The 865-nt window shown below is 49.1% G+C and overlaps 1 non-coding gene across 1 annotated transcript; it reads left to right on the top strand.

Annotated features, from left to right (window-relative positions):
• Nucleotides 1-347: 347 nt before the first annotated feature.
• Nucleotides 348-479, top strand: LOC116097300. The gene has a single exon (XR_004121343.1). It is a non-coding gene; the product is annotated as a small nucleolar RNA SNORA17 (small nucleolar RNA).
• The last annotated feature ends 386 nt before the right edge of the window (nt 480-865 follow it).

Genomic DNA, 865 nt, shown 5'->3' on the forward strand with positions numbered 1-865 from the left:
CATCAGAAAACATGTCATTCTCTCTACATACACACTGTGGTTCTTTAGCTTGATGTTTTTGTTGGACTCCTAACAGAGGAGTGTCACTGATTCCCTTGCCTGTTCCTGGGACCCTTTTCCTCTTACTGATTTGCCTCATTCAGCCTTGTGTTTAGTCTTATGTATCTTGGTATGCTGTGTTTGCTTGGGATCCCTGAGAGGCCTGCTCTTTTCTGAAGGGAAACAGAGGAAAGTAGATCTGGGGGTCAGGGTGGGAGGTGAGGTGGGAGTGGATCTGGGGGAGGGGAGGGAGGCTTAGGTCAGAATGTATTATATGAGAAGATAATAAATTAATTTTTAAAAAGTGACCTGCCCCTAGAGGCATTGCAGGTGTGGCTACTGAGTCACACGTGCATCAGTAGGTGGCAGAGAGGAGAATGGCTATGCCTATGCTCAGTGTTCTGGCCTATGAACATCTGAGTGATTAATAGCCTAAAATTCATTGAAAAAAAAAAAGTGAGTTTGAGAAGACCACCAGTCTAGTGACAGACATACCCGTATGGGCCCCCAGGATGGGGAGCAAGTCAGAGACTAGAAGAACCCCACCCAGAACCATGAGCTCTGGACAGGAGTGAGCCTAAGATAGAGCACCCTAAGATAGGCAAGGGGCCTCTCGAGCAGGCCAGGCAAGGAGTAAGCCTGAGATGACCATCAGTCTGGCACCAGGGGGCTCGGCAGGGAACTAGCCTGAGATGACCACCAGTCCACACTGTGCAGGCAGGCCTTGAGGGGAATAGATGATGCCTGAGATGGCCCTTGCCCAGCTCCATAATGCGTAAACATTCCTGGGACCACTCCTGAGTCTACTCTTATCTCTTTTCCTTGA

Source organism: Mastomys coucha, unplaced genomic scaffold, assembly GCF_008632895.1.
Source record: "Mastomys coucha isolate ucsf_1 unplaced genomic scaffold, UCSF_Mcou_1 pScaffold18, whole genome shotgun sequence".
NCBI classification, from domain to species: Eukaryota; Metazoa; Chordata; class Mammalia; order Rodentia; family Muridae; genus Mastomys; species Mastomys coucha.